This window comes from Ovis canadensis, chromosome 18, assembly GCF_042477335.2.
Source record: "Ovis canadensis isolate MfBH-ARS-UI-01 breed Bighorn chromosome 18, ARS-UI_OviCan_v2, whole genome shotgun sequence".
NCBI lineage: Eukaryota > Metazoa > Chordata > Mammalia > Artiodactyla > Bovidae > Ovis > Ovis canadensis.
Window position 1 is genome coordinate 27821866 of NC_091262.1, and position 6000 is coordinate 27827865.

The window sequence follows — 6000 nt, forward strand, 5'->3', positions numbered from 1 at the left end:
TCCTTGGTTTTGTCTACTGTTTTCTGAAACTTTTATTATTCTTTGGACTTGCTAACTGAGTTTGGTATCCTCAGGTTGCTCTTCAGCTCTGAAGATGATAATGAAGATAAAATAATAATTCATATTTATCACATATCTACCATGAGCCAAACCATTATATTGTAATTATACTGTTTGCAATCTATAATAATCCTTTGACCACCTAACCTGCCTCTTGAGAAATCTGTATGCAGCTCAGGAAGCAACAGTTAGAACTGGACATGGAACAGCAGACTGGCTCCAAATAGGAAAAGGAGTACGTCAAGACTGTATATTGTCACCCTGCTTATTTAACTTCTATGCAGAGTACATCATGAGAAACGCTGGACTGGAAGAAACACAAGCTGGAATCAAGATTGCTGGGAGAAATATCAATAACCTCAGATATGCAGATGACACCACCCTTATGGCAGAAAGTGAAGAGGAGCTAAAAAGCCTCTTGAAGAAAGTGAAAGAGGAGAGTGAAAAAGTTGGCTTAAAGCTCAACATTCAGAAAACAAAGATCATGGCATCTGGTTCCATCACTTCATGGGAAATAGATGGGGAAACAGTAGAAACAGTGTCAGATTTTATTTTTGGGGGCTCCAAAATCACTGCAGATGGTGATTGCAGCCATGAAATTAAAAGACACTTACTCCTTGGAAGAAAAGTTATGAGCAACCTAGATAGTATATTCAAAAGCAGAGACATTACTTTGCCGACTAAGTTCCGCCTAGTCAAGGCTATGGTTTTTCCTGTGGTCATGTATGGATGTGAGAGTTGGACTGTGAAGAAGGCTGAGCGCTGAAAGAATTGATGTGTTTGAACTGTGGTGTTGGAGGAGACTCTTGAAGGTCCCTTGGACTGCAAGGAGATACAAACAGTCCATTCTGAAGGAGATCAGCCCTGGGATTTCTTTGGAAGGAACGATGCTAAAGCTGAAGCTCCAGTACTTTGGCCACCTCATGAGAAGAGTTGACTCATTGGAAAAGACTCTGATGCTGGGAGGGATTGGGGGCAGGAGGAGAAGGGGACGACCGAGGATGAGATGGCTGGATGGCATCACAGACTCGATGGACCTGAGTCTGAGTGAACTCTGGAAGATGGTGATGGACAGGGAGGCCTGGCGTGCTGTGATTCATGGGGTCGCAAAGAGTTGGACATGACTGAGCGACTGAACTGAACTGAACTGAACTGAATAATCCTTTATGATATTCAGTTTGCAGACAAGGAAACTAAAAGTCATAGCTATGAAATAATCTCAAGGCCACACAACTTGTAAGGGACCATGTTTAAATTTGTACTTAGGCCTTCATGTACCTAAGCTTAGGCCTTCCTACCAGATTACATTCTTTCTCTGAGGACCTTGTATTAGGCACATCATTGCTCTTGTTCTCTTCTAGGTTTCCTTGAGAAAGTATTTCCTTTTAGCTTCTACTCTCAAAAGCCAAACCCTAGATATTGTCCTCACTGGGACCATGCCAGTCCCTAGTAAAACAAGGTTACAGAAATCTCTTTAATTCTGCCATATATTGATAATACTGTTTCACTATTGAGTCTAAGTTCTTCCATACCTGGTGATTATGGGCAAATGATAGAATAAGGCAAGATGCAGGAGGAAGGAGCTGTAGGAAAGTGATACAGCAGGACTGTAGGGCATGGGAAGGGTAGAGAGACAAAATAGTATTCAGTAGCCTGTCAAAGGGGCTTCCCAGGTAGTGCTAGTGGTAAAGGACCCCACCTGTCAATGCAGGAAATGTAAGAGACGTAGGTTTGATCCCTGAGTCTGGAAGAACCCCTGGAGGAGGGCATGGCAACCCACTCCAGTGATTTTGCCTGGAGAATCCCACAGACAGAGGAGCCTGGTAGGCTACAGTCCATAAGGTTGCAAAGAGTTGGACATGACTGAAGCCACTTAGCAGTAGCAGCAGGCCATCAAAGACTTTTTTTTTTTTTTAATGGCACAATAACCCACTAAACTGTGAGACCCATTTGTAATGGGACCTCAATCCAAGGGTGCATTTATTTATTTAATCATAGTCCCTGTTCTACCCCACTGCCACAAGGCCCTTGGGCATTCCCAGCACTAAGGATGTATAGTTTTATTTCATAATTGACTGGTCCCAGAAGGCCTAAATGCTTCCTCAGGAACCAGACCATTGGAAGAGGGATAAAGACTAAAACGTTTGTGGTTATTTTAATGCCTCTACTGAATGGACTGACCAAGACCCTGAAGATCTTTGGTGTGGCACTGAAAGCAATAAATCACATGCAAAGATAATGTTAGATTCCAGCGTCTTTAGCTTAGAGCCATTTTCACCAAGCACAATCCAATGGTGGTCTCAAAATAGCTATTGTCTTTTAATGCCTCCATGTGGATACCAGCCACATCTTTTCCAAGCCATGAGGCACTCTCAGTCTTTTTCTGTCTCTCTCTCTCTCATACACACAAACACAAAATATTGGCTGTTTTCATCTCAGATAATGTCTTCCTTGGACACAGAAATGAGACCAAGATGATCTCTGTGTCTTGACCTGGTTACATTGATAAATAGTGTAGCAAGATGGGCTTCCCAATTGGCACCAGTGATAAAGAACCTGCCTGCCAATGCAGAAGACAGAAGTGATGTGGGTTCGATTCCTGCGTTGGGAAGATCCCCTGGAGGAAGGCATGGCAACCCACTCCAGTAACCTTGCCTGGAGAATCCCAAGAACAGAGGAGTCTGATAAGCTACAGTCCATGGGGTCACTAAGAGTTGGACATGACTGAAGCGACTTAGCATGCATGCATGCAGCAAAGATGACTCAGCGTTGACCCGCTATTTCCTAGGAGCATCCTGTCAAGCCAAAGCAGACGACTGCAATGGACCCTTTTGATCCTTGACCACTATGTAGTCAATTTAGACCACTGCAGTATGCTTATGGAAAGGAAATGGAAGCCTCTTTTGATCTGGACAAGGCCTGCGATAGCCTTCATTCCCCTCTGGCCATAAAGAAACCCATGTTGTGTCTGTTCTGAATTAACAGCATGTGGAAGAAGTGATTCTGATGGTGATGGAGCCTTAGATTGCTAATATAATTGCTGCTTTCCAATAGGCTTTTATAATTGCTGCTTTTCAATAGGGTTTTAGGGACATGAGACTCATACCAGTAGCAAAAGCCAGAGTTACTGCTCAGATGTGGTCTTTCCATTGCTTCTTAACTGTATTTCTTTCCCATAAAAACAAAATTGTACAAGCAATCCACATTTGGGTGGATTTCATCACATAATCCTTGACTTTTATTTAATAATGACTAAAAATATTCTGTAAGCTTGCTTTCTCTGAAGTTAATATCTTGTCAGCTACATATTATTTTTTAACTTAAAAAAAAAAATATATATATATATATATCTCCTTGATGTGCAGTTTTCCAGCCTCATTTCCTGCTTACTCTCACCTTTCATTCATTGACAACCCTAGATTGTTTTATTCTCTCTTCTGTGTGATACTCTTTCCCCATTTTATGAATCTGGACACATTTTCTCAACTCTCTTCTGACTTTCTCCGTGAATTATTTCACCAGGAAATGCCTAATGTTCCTTCAAAACCCAATTAGGCACAAAGAGAGCTGTAGCGGTGACAAAAGGAACTCTCAGTTTCAACAACAGGCAGAAACCACAGGAGGGAAGATTCTCAACTAACTTCTCAGCTGTCTCTTCATTTATGCCTGCTGCCGAAATAAGAGCTCAACGAATATTTAACTTATAAAAATTAAAAAATTCAGACACCACCTTCTTTGAGAAGCTCTGCTGCTGCTGCTGCTGCGTCGATCAGTCGTTCCAACTCTGTGCAACGCCATAGATGGCAGCCCACCGGGCTCCCCTGTCCCTGGGATTCTCCAGGCAAGAACACTGGAGTGGGTTGCCATTTCCTTCTCCAATGCATGAAAGTGAAAAGTGAAAGTGAAATCACTCAGTCGTGTCTGACTCTTAGCGACCCCATGGACTGCAGCCCACCAGGCTCCTCTGTCCATGGGATTTTCCAGGCAATAGTACTGCAGTGGGGAGGTCTCTTTCAAATGCCAGAAAGTGAAAGCATTAGTATCTCAGTTGCTTCCCACCCTTTGCAGCCCACCAGGCTCCTCTGTCCGTGGGATTCCCAGGCAAGAATACTGGAGTGGCTTGCTATTTCCTAGCATACACAAATGTGGACCCAAGAAAGCTTAATATTGAAAGAGTGTGGGCTAAAATACAGAGAGTGTTATGGCCACCACGGTGTGTAGCGTTTTTGTAAACAAGAAATGAACCTTAGTTCTCAGTCTGAAGAGATTTGGGGCAAAGGCACTTAGAAAACCTAATGGGGCTAGAGGGAGCGTTTTTAAACCATGGTATTCTAAATTCCCCAGTTCCTTGCCCACTTGGTTTCTAACATATGCTAATATGTGCACCGTATAGTCCATAGCTGCTTCTACAGCCCTGACCTGGGCTTCTAGCAGCTGGAGGGGTAATTGTGTCCCACACTTAAACTGAGTGATAAACACACTGCCAGAGGCCATTCTGGGGACAGTCTTCCATATCTGCAGAAAGTATAAAACTAAATCAAATAAATATAAACAGAATCATCTTGGGTAGCCCAGAGGCTGATCTCTGCACAGCGCTAACATCCAAAGGACATAAAATTGGACTTAAAAGAGCCTTGAAAACTAATGTAAGTATTTGGAGATCTTCTGAGGAGGCAGAGATGAGGGAAAAGATCACAGAATACACTGAATCGTAATATTCTTAAACCTCAAAACCTTACTAAATTCAACCCATTAGTAAAATGAATTCCTCCGAATGCATGTACTTGTTTACAGTTCCTTAAATAACCTGCATAAATAACCTGCATATCCAGACCGGAAACAAGTATCTAACCAACAAGAGGGAGAAAATTTAAGGAGTGATGCTGGCCTCAGGGTATTTGGGTGGCTGTACACCACAAGACTGGCATTTCCAGAGCAGTCTGTTTGCTACCCTGTGTGATGCAGGATGTCTAACAAGCACATTTTATATTTATGTCATCGTGATCTTATATTAGGGGACTTTAGCTTGGGAAAAGATAGCTTTTAGGAAAAATAGGCCTTTCCATGTTACTATCCCCCTCTTCTCACTGAAGAAATGACTCTATAATAGATTTTTTAAAATATCTTTTCCAATGGCATTAAATTGTACTTCTTAAGAGGGGGGGAAAAAGAACAAAGAACCATGTCTCATTTTGCTCTCTTCAGTACTAAAACTCTGCTTACCTTATCAGTGGCTGTGCAATTGAATGTCATTCAACTAACAGACTTCTTTTTTCAAATTTTAGATTTGCACATCAGTTTAAGCAAACACACTTATTACCACTGACAATAATACTTGATGATGAGACCATGTTGTAACGCTTTACTTTTTAAAGTTGATTTTTAAAGAAACAATGGCTAAATAGGCATTCTTCTCTATCTTTATGGTATGCCCTTCATAATTTTCAAATGTGTCTTTGGTGCATGGGGATGACCCAGAAAGATGTTATGGGGAGGGAGGTGGGAGGGGGGTTCATGTTTGGGAATGCATGTAAGAATTAAAGATTTTAAAATTTAAAAAATAAAAAACTAAAATAAAAAAATAAAAAAAAACAATTTCCAAAAAAAAATAAAATAAAATAAAAATAGATTAATGTCTGTGTTTCAGACATTCAGTGTTATCTTGACGTTAAATGGATGGCGGGTTCTATGATACACATTCAGTGAGATGGATGGAACACCCGCTGGAGAAGGTCATCTGGGTTGAGGATTGTGGGGGTCAGGTCAGCCTGAACAGTTCCACCCTAGCCCTAGAGTATGTTGCCAAAATGTGGTGTTGTGAAGCCAGCTGAAAGAAGCCAGGGTAGTAACAGAGAAAGGCAAGCAACTAGGATGAACAGGGAAGTGCATATGCTCAGTCATGCCCAACGCTTTGCGACCCCACAGACTGTAACCTGCCAG